Source organism: Phyllopteryx taeniolatus, chromosome 9 (genome assembly GCF_024500385.1).
Source record: "Phyllopteryx taeniolatus isolate TA_2022b chromosome 9, UOR_Ptae_1.2, whole genome shotgun sequence".
NCBI lineage: Eukaryota > Metazoa > Chordata > Actinopteri > Syngnathiformes > Syngnathidae > Phyllopteryx > Phyllopteryx taeniolatus.
In genome coordinates, this window is record NC_084510.1 from 7,405,360 (window position 1) to 7,423,753 (window position 18,394).

Sequence of the window (18,394 nt, forward strand, 5' to 3'; positions counted from 1 at the left end):
TCAGTGGATTAGTCGGCTTTCCCATTGTTCCGGCAACATTGAAACCTCAGAGTGTGGCACTCCTTTCCTTCCCTTTCCCTTACGGTGCAGTCTTCGCAAACTCAGCAGTATGTTTAAGACATGGACTTCAATTATTTCTTTATCCTATTTAAATTGGATGAAAAGTCCCCCCCCCCCCAAAAAAAATAAATAAATAAAAGAAACACTAGTAGCCTATGATACAGTCCGGCATGATTATATTACAGTAAACGCAATTATTTTATCCACTGGCAGACAGACACGACACTGTAGATTGATTGATCGCACAATTATAAATGTTTTCTCAATTTAATAACTGAATATCAGAAACAAATACTTGATGTTGTTATCATGTATAGCAGCTGTTTGAATTGATCGTCGTCCCGCAGCAGTGAGCGCTCCTCCATTGGTCAACAAAGTCGAGGAGGAGGAAGAGGAGGCGGGCATTGCGAAAGGATGATGGGACCGGCCGCCTGTCTGGAGTGAGCGTTCGTCGTTTACGTCAAGCCGGTGTCTTTTCCGGGCTCTACCAGTCCGATCTGTGATGAACTCCACTCATTTGCTCCATCTAACAACACTGTGTGCGTTGAGTTTGGTTGGGATCGGCGCCGGTCGGTCGGCTGGCATCTCGTGAGCACCAACAATAACAAGTGGGAGTGATCCGGGCACAACAAAACACACAAGGTGAGAAACGTTTACTCGTGGTCATAATGTTATCGAGCATTCCCACACTTTTGCCTTTGAGTTTAGTCGTTAGTGTGCCAGGAGCTGGCACACAAATTTGGGAAAAAAAAACAAACAAAAAAAAAACTTTTATTGCCACTATTCTAACTGGATCCTTGCGTCAGGTGCCGATTGAAAACAAAATGTGCGTTTTCTTTGTGACTGTGTGATTATCGTGGATTGTGTGAAGTGTTTTACTGCAAACTGGGAGTTGTTGACGTGTCAACGTCAGTGCTTTGCACACTGACAGCAGCCTGAGCACACTTGATAGGATGTGACAAAACCATAAGCAGTCAGAAAAGGGGAAAGTCGAGAGTAGAATTTCTTTTTTCTTTTTAAAACGACATCCAGGCTTTTCAGACTCCTCGTGTCAGCTTGCTCTGCTTTGTGTGAATATCCTGTTTCCCTGGACAAAACAAACAATGGGCAGGCGGGAATGTGATATCCTGTATAGGTCTCATGTCACTTGCAATCACAAAACTATAGTGTGGTGCAGAGATGTTTACGAAGTTGTGTGACAACATCTCAACTCATAATACAACACGGTGTCCCCACCGCTTTTCTTTTGTCGCGACAAGGAGGCTTCTCAAGAGGACAACCAGTGGACGAGGAGGTGTGAGGAACAAAGACTCAGCCAGGTCCCGTTTGTGTCGACTGTATTCATTTTGTTCCTCTTGAGAGCAACATGTGCGACACTTGCACACAGACTGGGAATGTGTCAGCTTGAGTCTGGGAGGTTCAGCTGATTTTAATGCGGTCAGCGCTTCCAATTCAATAAAGCTATTAACCCCCAGAATATTCCAGCGCTGCTGCGAGGCCCGGCACTGATACAGTATATACCAATCGGGGGCCCATTAACAACCTTAGTAGCCATGCTGTGCAGCCAGCGTTGGGCAAGCTACAAGCTAGTCTTCATTAAATGTAGTGTACCTAGACTGAAGCCATATATGCACCAGAGAAATGCACCTGTCGCTAGCTAAGCTGCAAAAAAATGACAAAAGTAGCCAAAGTTTTATTTCGTGTTACAGTAATATTAGGGTATAAACGAACGCTTAATTCTAAAATATGTGGGTGCGTCTTTATCAGTGTTTTGGACTCGTGCAGTGACACCACTGTGTTATTATTATCATAACTGAACAGTGTGTACTAAACAAATCTTGTATTATAGTTGCAGTTGTGGTTATCATTTGCTGTTAAATTGAGTTATTTGAAGTGATCAAATATCAAAGTAATTATTTCAAAAGACCACAACAGACTTCTTTGATGCTGATATGACCTTTTGTTTAGGGTAGCACATTAAAACACCGGAAGTGTTATATGAGGACTTGATAAGTAGCATGAATTTGTTAAGCTAGGGCGCCCCTAAACCCCCTTCTCTGCCATTGCATCCAGTTGCACGCTTTTCATAATCCATAACACACCACACAATTTACGGGCACCTTCTAAAGCGGGCATCAGAAGGAGGCTAGGTATACAATGTAACATCAAACGGAAGAGATGCATTCAAGGTGTCGACTTGCCTCGGGCTTCTGTGATCACAAAAGTAGCTTTGCTAACTGAAAAGCTGTTTGATGTTGAAAACCGCTACACTACGGCCAAGCTACTGAGCAATATTGTTAAACTTGTAATGCCACTACTTGCTACTGCCCGACGCTGTCTGATAGGGTAAACAAGGGTACAGTATGTATCGTGAATATAGACAATTTGATAGAAAATGTGTTTCCAATTACGTTTATCACATTATGTGCAACAAAAGGAAATGGATGGATGGATGGAAATCAGCAGTTTCCTTTTCTTTCCCACACATTTTGATGACTATCAACTCAATGCACTCTTAAATGAGGGACTTTTGTCAGTTGGGTTATGTGATATTGTTGTGACACACATCCATACAATTCCATGCATCAGCAAGAAGACTGCTCTTGCCTGACTGGTTCTGACAGAAGATGTGTTTTACTTTTGGGTTCAATTTTGTTTTTCTGTTTTTCAGTTTACACGAAACTATATTTTGATTACTAAGCTCTATTTACTACAGTGGTATCTCGACTTACAAGGTAATATGTATTAAGCAATTAAGAGGCTAATTTTGGGGGGGGGGGGGAATCTCATCTTTTATTGAAAAGGTCTTGAGTTCAGCAGTGTGCAGACACTATAGCTCTTCCTTGTTTTACGCCTGCTTTGTCCTCTCAGACAGGACATCCTGAGTTAAAACAAAGAGTCAGCCAAACACACGCGTGATGACTCAATACCAACATTTACCCGTATATAAATAATACCCTACTTGGAGACAATTGAGACGATTTTATCAGAATCAGAATCATCTTTATTTGCCAAGTATGTCCAAAACACACAAGGAATTTGTCTCCGGTAGTTGGAGCCGCTCAAGTACAACGGAGAGTCAATTTACAGAACACTTTGAAGACATAAAGACATTGACAAAAAACAATTGTGCAAAAAGATGCAGAGTCCTCTAGCACTTAGAGCAGTTCGAATGACTAATATTGCAATAGTCCGGTGCAATGACCATTGTGCAAAGGGCGCTGAGACTTCAAGGAGTGTATGCGGTTTAAAGTGACGACTAGTGCGATAATCTGGGACAATGTTGGTTGTGCAAAAGTTACAGATACTCCTCAATCAGTGTGCAAATGGAGCAGATGCTACTCTGGCATGAGTGGCCAGTATATGCAAATAGTGCAGCATGGCGAGACAACTACAGTGAGTGCACGAGTAATACATAATTGGCCCCACAGAAATGTGATAACGAACTCAAGTCAAAAAATTGCCAGCTTGTTGTAATGGAATTATAGGTTAGGTGTTTAAGAAGTTGATCGCAAGAGGGAAGAAGCTGTTGGAATGTCTACTAGTTCTAGTTTGCATTGATCGGTAGGGCCTACCTGAGGGAAGGAGCTGGAAGAGCTGGTGACCGGGGTGCGGAGGGTCAGAGAGGATTTTGCACGCCCTTGTCTTAGTTCTGGCAGCGTGCAAGTCCTCAATGGTGGGTAGGGGGGTACCGACAATCCTTTCAGCAGTTTTGGTTGTCCGTTGCAGTCGGAGTTTGTCCTTTTTTGTAGCAGCACCAAACCACACTGTGATGGAAGAACACAGTACTGATTCCATGACTGCTGTGTAGAACTGTCTCAGCAGCTCTGGTGGCAGGCCGTGCTTTCTCAGAAGCTGCAGGAAGTACATCCTCTGCTGGGCCTTTTTGAGGACGGAGTTGATGTTGGTCGCCCACTTCAGGTCCTGAGAGATTGTAATTCCCAGGAACTTGAAGGTCTCGACGGTTGACACAAGGCAGCTGGACAACGTGAGGGGCAGCTGTGGCGAAGGATGCCTCCTGAAGTCCACGATCATCTCTACAGTCTTGAGCGTGTTCAGCTCCAGGTTGTGTCGGCCGCACCACAGCTCCAGCCGCTCCACTTCCTGTCGATATGCAAACTCGTCACCGTCCTTGATGAGGCCGATGACAGTGGTGTCATCTGCAAACTTCAGGAGTTTGACAGTCGGGTTCGCTGAGGTGCAGTCGTTCGTGTAGAGAGAGAAGAGCAGCGGAGAGAGGACACAACCTTGGGGCGCCCCACTGCTGATGCTGCGTGTGGATAAGGTGGCCTCCCCCATCCTTACCTGCTGTGTCCTGCCCGTCAGAAAGCTGTAAATCCACTGGCAGATGGCAGGTGAGACGCTGAGCTGGAGAAGCTTGGATGAAAGGAGTTCAAGGATGATGGTGTTGAACGCTGAGCTGAAGTCCACGAACAGGATCCTCGCGTAGGTCCCTGGACTGTCGAGGTGTTCTAGGATGAAGTGCAGTCCCATGTTGACTGCATCATCCGCAGACCTGTTCGCTTGGTAGGCAAACTGCAGGGGGTCCAGCAGGGGACCTGTGACACTCTTGAGGTGGTCCAGCACGAGACGTTCAAAGGACTTCATGACCACAGATGTCAAAACGACAGGCCTGTAGTCATTCAGACCCGAGATTGCAGGTTTCTTGGGGACTGGAATGATGGTGGAGCGTTTGAAACAGGATGGAGATCCTGTTTCCAGAGATCTATTGAAGATCTGAGTGAAGACTGGAGCGAGCTGGTATGCGCAGACTTTGAGGCAGGATGGGGACACGTGGTCCGGGCCTGCCGCTTTGTTAATCTTCTGTTGTTTGAAGATGCGTCTCACATCCTGTTCATGGATGGTTAACGCAGAAGTCAGAGGTGTGATTGTGGTCGCGGGTGCGGCCGGGTGGGTGTGTGGTGTGAAACTGTCCTTTTCAAATCTACAGTAGAAGGTATTCAAGTCGTTGGCTAGTGTGCTATTGTTCTCAGCTTGGGGGGATCGTCGCTTGTAATTAGTCAGCGATTGGAATGCATGCCAGACTGATTTAGAGTCGTTTGCGCTAAACTGTTTTTCCAACTTTGCTGCATGGTTCCTCTTTGCAATGTTAATTTCTTTAGTCAGCTGGTTTCTAGCTCGATTATACAGGGCCCTGTCCCCGCTCTGATATGTGTCCTCCTTAGCTTGGCGAAGCTGCTTAAGTTTAGCAGTGAACCACGGCTTGTTGTTGTTGAATGTGTGAAATGATTTTGTTGGTACACAAACCTCTTCACAGAAACTGATATAGGATGTGACAGTGTCCGTATATTCATCCAGGCTGCCAGCTGAATTTTCAAAGACACTCCAGTCTGTGCAGTCTAAACAGCTTTGAAGTTCCATCTTGGCTTCATTGGTCCACTTTTTGACTGTTTTCACTGTAGGCTTCGCACATTTAAGTTCTTGCCTGTACGTCGGTATTAAGTGAATTAAGCAGTGATCAGACGAGCCCAGGGCTGCACGAGGTATAGCACGGTATGCGTTTTTTACCGTAGTGTAGCAGTGGTCTAAAGTATTATGGTAGTTTTGTCTAATAACTGATACTTGGCTTTTAATTTTAACATAGCAGTAAAAACCTTAGAGCAGAGATTCTAAAGGTGCGGTATGAGTACCACTAGTGGTATGGGGGCCATCTAGTGGCACGCAAATGAATAAGTGCTTTAGTACAGCTCGGTTGTATGAAATTTCTATGTGCGACACGTTTGCATTTAATCTTTCTGCTAGTACTAACGTTCAAACTGTGCATATTTTACAGTGGCTTACAATAGTATTAAATATACTTTACAATATTATGAAATATACTTTTTAGGAATAAAACCTCCTCCTTGTTTTGGGATGAACACTTAGGCCTACTATGCAATTGTATTTTAATTTTTGTCATGATGGTGGTGCTTGTAGAGCAGAAGTTTTTCTTTAGGTGGTACTTGGTGTAAAAAAACCAAAGAAAAACAAGAGAGAAACACTGACTTACAGTTTAGTGTTTATTGTATTCCTAACTACCAAACTTTTATATCAGGCCTAAATGTGTCAGACAGTGCATTAAAATAATCCAATATATTGTTGTTTGTGGATGCACTCATCTCCTATTACAGAGCTTGAGCCATTTTATAAACTACAGCAGCATTTCAAAGGTTAAACACCTTAAAGGTCATTTGACGTGCGAACAAACACTTAAGGGAAAATATGCCTTAGATTTTGTGCTGTTTTTTTGACAGCAAACGCTCATAAAGCATTTAACACACACACAGCACACCTCACGTAAACATTTCAGCCAACATCAAAGGATTAAGTCTGCATGTGTCTTTAATGTTTTCATTAGCTTGCTGCAAAACTTTTTTTTTTTTTTTTAAAAGGAAGGTGGTTTGGAGAGCAAGAAAATAAGAATATTAGAATGACCATTAAGTAAGTATACTCATTTGAAGCAGTAAAGACTCCAGTGTTGTTCCAGAGTCTGTTGTAGTGTTTAATAGCGATGAATGCTGGAGATGATTGGCAGTAGCTATGAGCAGAGGTGGTGGTTCTGGCCATTTTTGGTGCTATTTTTAAGTTTTCTTCCTGCCTTTGTGCCCATGTCCTGTTGATTGATAGGCCTCTCACCCATAAACAATTTTGAGCAGCTTTTTGTGAACAAACACCAAATTTGATTTTGATATTTGGTGCCTGGTGTCGTGCATGTGTAACGTGAAGGAGCAATGAGTGAACACTGTTGAATTAGCATCTTGGGGTAGCTGCTAGCTCGCCACTGTTGTGATAGCTGCCAAATGCCTGTCGTTTGTGATCAAAAGGTAGCGTTCCTATTGTGTAAGTGGTTGATTTAATTTGCCACTTATGAGAGTTATTGTTTGATGTAGTGCATCATCGACGCAACCTTAATTACCCCTACACAATAGCCATTAAAGTTAAGAGAGTGTTAAAGAGTGTTTCGTTGTTTCAATCCATCCATCAATTTTCTGTACCGCTTGTCCTATTTGGGTTCCAGGTAACTGGAGCCTATTTCAGCTGACGGACAGGTAAGAGACAAGGTACACCCTGAACTATGGTTGCCAGTAAATCGCATGTGATATATCGACAACCAACCATTCACACTTACAATTGCACCTACAGACCATTTAGAGTTTTTCAGTTTGCCTAATTTGCATGTTTTTTTTTTTTTTTTTGGAATGTGGGAAGAAGCTGGGGTACCCAGTGAAAACACACGCAAGCTCGGGGAGAACATGCAAACGCAAGGATGCTTATCGAAAGCAAAATAAAGGGATAATACATTCTTTGCTTAGCCCAAATCAAGTGATGACGTCATTTCGGTATCTGACCACACAGTCAGTATGTACTAAATAGATGACATGCCGCTTAATTTTTTAAAGGCCAACTCAAGGAAGTTCGACTTCACATTGTCTGTTATTGTCTGAGTGTGAAGAAAGAAATGGACAATTTTGATTTGCCTGTATTAAAAAGACACGACGTTGCCATTTTCTGTTTACTGTGACAATATAGTCTTAATAAAAACTAACCCTGCCTCATTTTATATTAATGCTCTTTTATACTGTATATATATTTGTTTAGTCTGTTTAATGTCCAAACTCAACCTGTATACAATATAATTTGAAAAAATAACATGTTTTACCTCTAAACGCTTTACTGTATTAGGCAGTACATTGAAGTGATGTGAACTCTGCTCAGGAAAGTAAATAATTATTTTCAAATATTCACAGTTCTTCAGTCTGAAACGCTAATAGATCCAATATGGAGGCAGCCTCGAACCCCGCATATTTGTGCAGCCTACACTACGCAGCACAAAGGCCGGTGTCTGTTTGAGTGTGTGTGCACTGTGTGCAGGTACTCCATGTGCCTTTGTCAGCTTGGGATGTACCCAACTACAGTGAGGCCAAGGAAATGAAAATACCAGGATAGAAAATAGTACTTGCCTTGGAGCTTTGGAAGCTACAGACAGGTGTACATCTCTGTTATGATGCTTCTCTTTATCTACTCGCCCACTCATGTATTCATCTGGCTCCACATGTACAGTGTCTGCATATCCATCCAGCCACTCCTGCATTGTGATTAATTTGATTCGCATTTCTCCTGGTTTTCCTCTTACAATGCTCATACACCCAGGCATGGCTGCAGAGGGGCTAATGTTGAGAGGATGCTTAATAGCTTGGTAGGTAATAACTAGAATGAAAGCCCCTCACCCCATCCCACAGGTACAAAGGGAAGGCAATGGGATGAGCTGCTATTATTAACTTCTTAGTTATGAATAAAAAAAAAACATATCCCCACTGCAGAAGTATTCCACTGCCTTAGGTCTAATAGTGATCAATACAGCTCAAAGTTTAAAGCCTCTTGTGAGTGTTTCTCACGTTATGTGGCAGAATAGATGGAGGCATTATGGAAAGACACCCTGGAGACGAGCAGGATGTTCTCAGTCTCGATTTCCACCCCAACCCCTCCCCAGTCTGTTAAGTCCACAGTTATTTCCTGTCTACTGTTTTATTCCCCTATCTTTGTTCTTTTTTTTTTCCTTTTTTTTCTTTTTTACTTTTGTCTGAGTAAAATCAATATTGTATTTTGTGCGTGGGTGTCATTTGGTTTGCTCTGTGGGTGGAACTTGTTTTTCTGCAAGTGCTAAAGAATCATCACTAATGGAGTGTCATGTGAGCCTCTCCATTTAGCGGGTTAATGCCGGAAACCAACACCTGCAATGGTTAACACAATCACCCACACACATCCATATACTTTTCTTGCAGGGGTCAACACATGGTGCCCAGGGGCCCCAGTTTGTCATGGTCTGTGTTTTAGTTTAGATTGCTTAGTTTTGTTTCATGTTTTCCTGTGTCCCATGTTGTTCATGTCTTGTGTGCTCATTTAGTTATTGTGTCCACCTGTTCTGTCAACCTTTTACCTTGTGTCAACCAATCAGCTCCCAGACTGACGAGTGTCCAGGTGTTCCTCGATGTCTTGTCAATTTGTTTGTATTTAGTTCTCTGGTTTCGTTCAGTGTTGGGCGGTTCATTGTTGTATGTCGAAGGTGGTCTTGTCTCACGTCATGTTTGCCGGTCCTGTCTTGTTGTGGTGAGTTATTTTCCCCCCATTGTTCCTTTGTTACTTTTCATTTAGATTTTTTTTTTTATATTCCTGCACTCCTGCCTTGTCTCCCTGCTTCCCTGCACTTGGGTCGTCCACATTTTGTTTTACCTTTTTAAAACCACGAAAACCTGACCTTGACACAGGTAGCCCCAAAGAGCCACGAGTAGTCTGAAGGCCTGTTGGCCAAATAGCTTACTAGTGATGATACATTGTGATTTGTTAGTAATATTGTAGAATCATTTTGAAAATGTAAACACTTGCAGAGATTCATAGAAACAGTGTTGCATATTGATGTGTGAAACTGTTTCATACCTTGTTAAAGCATTGATCATTATTGTGAGCAACCATTAACATGATCATTGTCTTACTATAGATTACCTCATTAATTATTGATGATGATAAAAATTTAATTTATTTAGTAAATAGAAGTAAGGGTAATTTGAGCAAATTTGCTATTTCAGAACTGTGTCTCAAACTGGTAGCCCTTTGCATTAATCTGTACCCAAGAAGTGGCTCAGGTTGGTGACCCCTGCTTAATAGTGTTGTGCAGACATGGTGGCAAACTGCTGGCTTTGTTGTTTTAATGATCTTTGATTGTTAATTTTAACACGATAAAACAATAGTTTGTAAGAAAGATACAAGAGGTGTTGCAGCTTTATTGTGCATTTTATCATGCAGTTGTTTATTTATTCCCTTTTAAAAATAACTTTTACCATTGTGTGTCCTCAAAGTATATATAACTAGATTGTACAGTCTTTTGGGTGGTGTTAAGGTACATTGCACTGCATATTTTAGAAGAACTGAGTATGTGAAAAATATAAGTGCATTAAGGGGAGATCACACTAAAGACTTGATACTGTAGCGTATTATAGTTCTCTTCAGGCTGTTGTTTTCTGATGGTATTCTAAGAATGAGGAATAATTGTAGATAGTAATTTTAGTACCTTGCGGCTTAACCCGAAAGAAATCATCTAGCTTCAGTCACTTTCACCGCTTCAATGGGGAGGGGAGAGAAGTCATTATCGCCTGCCGTGTGGACCGTAACCAAGCACCCTGTGGGTCTGACATGAAGGAAAGATGTTGGTGTTTAGTCACACAATAGGTTGGAGGAAACTGTCATAGGAAACCCTATATTACAATAGATAAGCTGTCTTTGAGGAGGTGAAGTTTTCCTTTTGCTGCTTTGTTTTGAAATACACTACAGTAAATATTGGCTATCCTGCAAAGAGACATTTCTACATATTATGCATGTTTTTTTTGTTTTTTTTTTAATGGCAGCAAATGCACCATATATTGTGTCTCTGGGTTGGTAACATTGATCGATGTGTCCGTTTAACAGCTACCTGAGAGAGGTCAGTCTTTGCTGAAGCTTGGCTCACTGTTAACTGGTACACAGTGTTATAAAGGTATCAAACTGTCTTTTGTGGTAAGGAATGCTGCCTGTGACCAACGGTCTGACGTTCACCAGTAATTCATCTGACTATCTTAAGCACTATAATGGTTCAGTTGTCTGTGAGCAATGCAACTAATGCTCCCAACTGCTCCCTGCACACTGCTCACCGATGGTGTGGGCCTGCTTAGTTTATTACTGGCACGGGTTGAATTCATGGGTCACATTGCTCGTAATTCATGGGGAAAAAAAAAAGTGCTCATGGAAGCTGTCACTTTATCGTGGTGGAGGATTTTTGTGTCCCAATGATCCTAGGAGCTAAGTTGTCTGGGGCTTTATGCCCCTGGCACGATCACCCATGAAAAACACGTCCGTGGTGAGGGACCAGACAAAGCACGGCGATCCAATCCCCGGCTACAGAAGCTGGTTTTAGGGACGTGGAATGTCACCTCTCTGGCAGGGAAGGAGCCCGAACTGGTGTGTGAGGGCGAGAAGTTCCGACAAGTTCGGACTCTCCTACACACACAGCTTGGGCTCTGGTACCAGTCCTCTCGAGAGGGGTTGGACTTTCATCCACTCTGGAGTTGCTCACGGTGAGAGGTGCCGAGCAGTTGTGGGTATACTTATTGCCCCCCATGCTCGCTGACTACGTTGGGGTTCACCCCGGTGGACGAGAGGGTAGCCTCCCTCCGCCTTCGGGTAGGGGAGACGGGTCCTGACTCTTGTTTGTGCCAATGCGCCAAACAGCAGTTCAGAGTACCCACCCTTTTTGGAATCCTTGGAGGGGGTGCTGGAGAGCGCTCCTGCTGGGGACTCCATCGTTCTGCTGGGGGACTTCAATGCTCACCTGAGCACTTGGCACCAGGACACCCTAGGTCGCAGTTCAATGATCGACTTTGTGGTCGTGTCATCGGACTTGCGGCCGCATGTCTTGGGCACTCTGGTGAAGAGAGGGGCGGAGCTGTCAACTGATCACCTCCTGGTTGTGAGTTGGCTCCGATGCTGGGGGAAGATGCCGGTCCGATATGGCAGGCCCAAACGTATTGTGTCTGCTGGGAACATCTGGCAGACTCCCCTGTCAGAAGGAGTTTCAACTCCCACCTCCGACAGAACTTTGCTCATGTTCTGGGGGAGGTGGGGGACATTGAGTCCGAGTGGACCATGTTCCGCGCCTCCATTGCTGAGGCGGCCGACCGGAGCTGTGGCCGTAAGGTGGTCGGTGCCTGTCGTGGTGGAAATCCCTGAACCCGTTGGTGGACACCAATGGTGAGGGATGCAGTCAAGCTGAAGAAGGAGTCCTATTGGGCCTTTTTGGCCTGTGGGAGTCCTGAGGCAGCTGATGGGTACCGGCTAGCCAAGCGGAATGCAGCTTTGGTGGTCGCTGAAGCAAAAACTCGGGTATGGGAGGAGTTCGGTGAGGCCATGGAGAAAGACTTACGGATGGCTTCGAGGAAATTCTGGTCCACCATCCGGCGTCTCAGGAGGGGTCAAGCAGTGCACCACCAACACTGTGTATAGTGGGGATGGGGCGCTGCTGACCTCGACTTGTGGCGTTGTGAGTCGGTGGGGAGAATACTTCGAAGAACTCCTCAATTCCACAGACATGCCTTCCATGAGGAAGCAGAGTCTGGGTTCTCTAAGGCGGGCTCTCCTATTTCTGGGATTGTGGTCACCGAGGTTGTTAAAAAGCTCCTCCGTGGCAAGGCCCCGGGGGTGGATGAGATTCGCCCGGCGTTCCTAAAGGCTCTGGATGTTGTGGGGCTGTCCTGGTTGACACGCCTCTGCAACATCGCATGGACATCGGGGACAGTGCCTCTGGATTAGCAGACTGGGGTGGTGGTCAACCACCTTTTTAAGATGGGGGACCGGAGGGTGTGTTCCAAATACAGGGGGATCACACTCCTCAGCCTCCCCTGTAAGGTTTATTCAGGGGTGCTGGAGAGGAGGGTCCGTCGGGAAGTCAAATCTCAGATCCAGGAGGAGCAGTGTGGTTTTCGTCCTGGCCGTGGAACAGTGGACCAGCTCTACACCCTCGGCAGGGTCCTCGAGGGCCCATGGGAATTCGCCCAACCAGTCTACATGTGTTTTGTGGACTTGGAGAAGGCGTTCGACCGTGTCCCTCGAGCAGTCCTGTGGTGGGTGCTTCGAGAGTATGGGGTACCGAACCCCCAGATACGGGCTGTTTGGTCCCCATACGACCGGAATCAGAGTTTGGTCCGCATATCCGGCAGTAAGTCGGACTCTATTCCGGTGAGGATTGGACTCCGCCAAGGCTGCCCTTTGTCACCGATTCTGTTCATAACTTTTATGGACAGAATTTCAAGGCGCAGCCTTGGCGTAGCGGGGATCTGGTTTGGTGGCCTCAGTATTGCATCTCTGCTTTTAGCAGATGTGGTTGTGTTGGCTTCATCAAGCCGTGATCGCCAACTCTCACTGGAGCAGTTTGCAGCCAAGTGTGAAGCGGCTGGGATAAGAATCAGCACCTCCAAATCTGAGACCATGGTCCTCAGTCGGAAAAGGGTGGCGTGCCCTCTCCAGGTCGGGAATGAGATCCTGCCCCAAGTGGAGGATTTCAAGTATCTTGGGGTCTTGTTCACAAGTGAGGGAAGAATGGAACGGGAGATCGACAGGCGGATCAGTGCAGCGTCTGCAGTGATGCAGACTTTGTATCGGTCCGTTGTGGTAAAGAAGGAGCTAAGCCGAAAGGCGAAGCTCTCGATTTACTGGTCGATCTATGTTCCTACACTCACCTATGGTCACAAGCTGTGGGTCGTGACTGAAAGAACAAGATCCCGGATACAAGCGGCCGAAATTAGTTTTCTCCGCAGGGTGTCCGGGCTCTCCCTTAGAGAGAGGGTGAGAAGCTCGGTCATCCGGGAAGATCTCAGAGCCGCTGGTCCTCCACATCGAGAGGAGCCAGATGAGGTGGCTGGGGCATCTGATTCGGATGCCTCCCGGACGAGTGAGGCATTCCGGGCACGTCCCACCGGGAGGAGACCCCAGGGACGACCCAGGACACGCTGGAGAGACTACGTCTTTCGGCTGGCCTGGGAACGCCTCGGGATCCCCCGGAAGAGCTGGATGAAGTGGCTGGGGAGAGGGAAATCTGGGCGTTACTGCTAAAGCTTCTGTCCCCGCGACCCGACCTCAGATAAGCAGTTTAAAATGGATGGATGGATGGATGTCTAGGTTTGGGAACGATAAACCGATGCGACCGGATATCCGTTTGTTAAGGTGAGAGATAGGACTGTATCGGTAGCACTCCGTTAGCGATACAAAATATGCCAGGAATCCTTAGATACGTCCGTTGTAGGGCTGCGGACCGGATATCGCCAGGCTAGGAATCGGTTGCCTGAAGGTTTATAGTTTTCATCTCGTAAAACAAGGGCAAGAGGTCTCCCTCTGTCCTCCGCAGGTAACGTTATGTTTACAACCAAACGCAGCAGTGCTGGATACTAGCGACACGACTAGCTTAAGTACGTTTCTCCATAGCGTCACTAGTTCAACATCAAATAGCTTTTCAGTCATTAAGCTACTTTCGTGGTCACGGCGATGGCAAATTAGCGTTCCCCCAGGAGTGCGACGTCACGTCACGTACCTTATCTCAAGTCCGCTGTTGACACCGGGGCCGGCGGTGAAATGTGTGCCGCAGATTATAAACATGCAGATAATATGGCAAAGGTAGGTACATCTTGGCAATTTCCTTGGGTTGTAACTCAGCAAACTAATGCTTCTTCTCGAGTCCTCGCGGTCCACTTATACGTTCGAGTTGGGACTGTGCGACCCTAAAAATAAACTACAGAGAGGACACAAAACTGACACAATCGTGCGAGACCACCCATGGCTTTTCAAATATTGTTTGTTGAGAGAAAATCTTCAAAATTAATTGTTGTATTGTTTTGGTCTATTTAAATAAATTTATTTAAACAAAAGAATATATTAAAAAACAAATTTACAGTGCCATAAAGCGATGGCATGGCACATGGTTAAGTGGTCTTTTACGGTCCATGTTTGAAAATAAGGTTGGACATTTTATAGAATTGGGTTAAGTCAAGGTTCTTTATAATTGGCACATTTACAAATGTTAACTATCAATTTTTTTTCTGCACCGAATCGAGAATCTTATCGTTCCCAGACTGAATCGAATTGTTCCGCCCTAAAAATCGTTTTTGAATCGAATCGCTACCTGTGTGGCTTTATGTATCTAATCAGCCTCGTGCCAGAGATTCCCAACCCTAATCATGTCGGTAAAGAGTAGTGCGAATGTAATTTGGTCATCAATTGGGAGTGAAATCAGAACATTTGAAAATATGCAAAGTGACTGAAACAAGTTGTCTGCTACACACACAACTTTACATTATACAGTGAGTAGGGAAAGTATTCATACCCCCTCAAATCTTTCACTTTGTTATATTGCAGCCCTTTGCTAAAATCATTTAAGTAAATTTTTTTCCTTAATGCACACACAGCACCCCATATTGACAAAAAAAACACAATTGTTGAGATTTTTGCAGTATTATTAAAGAAAAACTGATATCACACAGCCATAAGTATTCAGACCCTTTGCTCAGTATTTAGTAGAAGCACCCTTTCGAGCTAATACAGCCATGAGCCTTTTTTGGGAATGATGCAACAAGTTTTTCACACCTGGATTTGGGGATCCAGGAAACCGGAGTGCCCGGAGAAAACCCACGCAGGCACGGGGAGAACATGCAAACTTCACACAGGGGGGGCCGGGTTTTGAACCCCGGCCCTCAGAACTGTGAGGCAGATGTGCAAACCAGTCGCCCACCGTGCCTCTTTGCATATTTATTAAAAAAAAAAAAACTGAAATATCACACAGCCGTAAGTATTCAGACCCTTTGCTCAGTATTTAGTAGAAGCACCCTTTTGAGCTAATACAGCCATAAGTCTTTTTGGGAATGATGCAACAAGTTTTTCACACCTGGATTAGACCTGCCATTCCTCCTTGCAGATCCTCTCCAGTTCTGTCAGGTTGGATGGTGAATGTTGGTGGACAGCCATTCACAGCCAGGTCTCTCCAGAGATGCTCAATTGGGTTTAAGTCAGGGCTCTGGCTGGGCCATTCAAGAACAGTCACAGAGTTGTTCTGAAGCCACTCCTTCGTGTTTTTTTTTAGCTGTGTGCCTAAGGTCATTGTCACTGTCTGATTGGTTCAAACCTGTAAGCTTTGATGATGCCAAGTTCAGTTGGAGTCAGAAATCCGCCTTCTCCACATATTCCAACACGTTGCTTGCCATTGCGTGTGTAGCGTGCTGTTTGTCAATTGCAACGTCACTTCTGGTAGCCCTTGGAGTGGATAGAGTAACCACACCCCGGTGTCTTGAGCTTCAGGTATGTTCGGACTCAATGTGCGTCATAAAAACCTCATTTTTAGCTAAACTATGGTTGAAAACTTGCTGGAAGTTACGTGCATGTATTGCATAACACATAAACAATGCAAATATGAATTATAACTGACCCCATAACATCTTTGTCATCTGACCTTTAAGTGCAGCAGAAAATTCTTTTGTAACCTTGGCCAGATCTGTGTCTGTGCCACAATTCTGTCTCTGAGCTCTTCAGGCAGTTCCTTTGACCTCATGATTCTCATTTGCTCTGACATGCACTGTGAGCTGTAAGGTCTTGTATAGACAGGTGTGTGGCTTTCCTAATCAAGTCCAATCAGTATAATGCAACACAGCTGGACTCCAATGAAGGTGTAGAACCATCTCAAGGATGATCAGAAGAAATGGACAGCACCCGAGTTAAATAGGAGTGTCACAGCAAAGGGTCTGAATACTTATGGCTGTGTGATATTTCAGTTTTTTCATATAAATCTGCAAAAATGTCAACTTTTTTTTCCCCGGTCAATATGGGGTGCTCAGTTTACATTAATGAGGACAAAATGAACTTAAATGATTTTAGCAAATGTCTGCAATATAACAAAGAGTGAAAAATTTAAGGGGGTCTGAATACTTGCCGTACCCACTGTACATCTTCACATATGGTGTTTGGGAAATGTAACTGGAGAAATCTTTGGCTTTGTAGTTTTATGGTTTAATATTTAGTTGCATTGTGGTTAACAGTACAGCATATGCTGCTCTGATTATCACTGTGTAATTAGTTTAACTTTCCGGATGACTGACTGGTCTGTGTGGCGAAAATGAAATTAGTGGAACCCCTCTGATAATACTGCTTAAAAACAGATACAGCTTCACAGTTCACATGGTTAAGAGTGATCTGAATTGACAGTCTTCAATTACTGCATAGTAGCATCAGAAACAACAAAAAGACACACATACACACACTGAACAAATTTTTTGCTTTTGCAATTAATAATGGTGGGATCAGTTTTAGCTGTCATTTTTCAATTAGACAAAAACAAATGTAAACACAACATGGGCCAGACGTGAGTGGAGTCGCCAAATGTTGTACTCTAAAAACAGTATACTGTCACTTTAGAATAATATGACTCAAAAATAAAAGTAGTCCTCCATTTTTACTTAAGTACTCAGTGAAAAAACTACTATTTAGTAAATGGTGAGTAATTTATGATTATTTTTTGTTTAAATGAGAGCATGGATGTCAAATAAAATAATAATACATTGAAGTCCACACACACACACCTACAACCATTTCAGTTTTTAGTGCCCAGAAATCAACAACGCATGCATTGGGCCCTTCAGAAACATTTGCTTTATTCACTTAAATGATTGAATGAAGAAGCTGTTTGCGACCAAACTTATTCATTTTGTGTGTGTGTGTGTGTGTGTGTGTAAGCAAGAGAGAGAAACATCTGTAACTTACCGCAAGGTGTATTCTCAAGTTAGAAGTGGACTGAAATATCCATGTCTGGACAGATGCAACACTAAAAGTTGTTTTTCGGAGTATGTAAATTAAACACCTGGCTGTTTTTTTTTTTTTTTTAAATTTATTTTTATTCCCCCCCACCTGCCCCAATGAGTCATTTTGATTGGCCCGCGAGGGCTTTGTGTGCAGTCATGTGACTGCCTTGTGCCGTCTGATTTGGTGAATTTAAGTCAAATGACACTTGTGTCCACGTTGAATTGGCGCAATGGTGCCTTATGCAGAAGTCCAAGATGAAGTCTAAAAATAGATCACCTACACAATAATGGATAAATAAAAGTAGTGAGCAGCATGTCGATCATTGTAATACAGTAAAAGTATTGATTCTTCTTCACATAAATACTCAAAAGGTGCATTCGAACTACTGTGACAAGTACAATTTATCCAAAATGTTACTTGAGATAATGAAACGGAGTAAATATAGCTCATAACTACCCACCTCTGCCCCTTACTAATTATGATTACAAATTATCTGACTCAAAATAAAATCCAGATTGGGGCCAAAATATAGATTGATATAAATCAATGTTGAATCTGAAAACATTCAAGCTCACATGCAATGTGTAAGTTTTTTTTGTGTGTGTTTTTGTTTAGATCACCACCCAATGTAAGGTGCCACACCTGCTCTAAAATAACAGCATTTGTAATTACAGAAATAATTATTTTTTTCTGTAAATGTTAATAGATCAGTATGTAGAACCTCTTTTAATTGAAATTGTATAATGCTAAAATATCTATCCATCCATTTTCTGTACTGCTTGTCTTCACTAGGGTCACGGGTTTGCTGGAGCCTATTACAACTGACAATGGCGTGAGGCGGGACACACTCTGAATTGGTTGCCGGCCAATCACAGGGCACAAATGGACAACAACCATTCACACATAAGGGCAATTTGGATTCTTCAATTAACCTACCACCCATGTTTTTGGAATGTGGGAGGAAACCGGAGAA

At 43.8% G+C, this 18,394-nt stretch overlaps 1 protein-coding gene across 3 annotated transcripts in view; it reads left to right on the top strand.

The window, feature by feature from the left end:
- Window positions 1–490: 490 nt before the first annotated feature.
- The window catches only part of LOC133483027 (CCA tRNA nucleotidyltransferase 1, mitochondrial-like), an 84,752-nt gene continuing 66,848 nt past the window's right edge, over window positions 491–18,394 (top strand). Inside the window, exon 1 of one of the 3 annotated variants that reach the window (XM_061783502.1) lies at window positions 491–702. The gene's annotated coding sequence lies outside the window, so the exon portion shown is untranslated. The remainder of the gene's footprint in view (window positions 703–18,394) is intronic. The other 2 variants (XM_061783500.1, XM_061783499.1) reach the window with 2 other exon arrangements.